Source organism: Eimeria mitis, genomic scaffold (genome assembly GCF_000499745.2).
Source record: "Eimeria mitis Houghton genomic scaffold, Emh_scaff33, whole genome shotgun sequence".
NCBI classification, from domain to species: domain Eukaryota; phylum Apicomplexa; class Conoidasida; order Eucoccidiorida; family Eimeriidae; genus Eimeria; species Eimeria mitis.
Genome location: NW_013571639.1, coordinates 7884 through 8092, shown reverse-complemented (window position 1 = coordinate 8092; position 209 = coordinate 7884). Strand labels below are relative to the sequence as shown.

At 49.8% G+C, this 209-nt stretch overlaps 1 protein-coding gene across 1 annotated transcript in view; it reads left to right on the top strand.

Moving 5' to 3' along the window:
• EMH_0034800 (Similar to uniprot|Q06679 Saccharomyces cerevisiae YDR324c, related) overlaps positions 1-209 on the top strand; it is a gene marked incomplete at both ends in the record, with an annotated part of 6394 nt that overhangs the window by 2902 nt on the left and 3283 nt on the right. The gene's annotated exons all lie outside the window — the stretch shown is intronic.

Genomic DNA, 209 nt, shown 5'->3' with positions numbered 1-209 from the left:
AACCTCACGGAGTTGGCGGTGGGTCGCATTGCGACTATCTGAGAGTGTGTTGCTTAGCTTTGGTATTCGCGTGTGAATCAATGTGTACATATAATACTTTTTGTTTATACATTCGCGCATGCATCTGATCTTAATGTGCTGGCCTGCAGGGTCTTAAGGCACCGTGTCTACCCTTCTGTTTGTCCCCCTCTCTACGGGGCCTCCAGCGG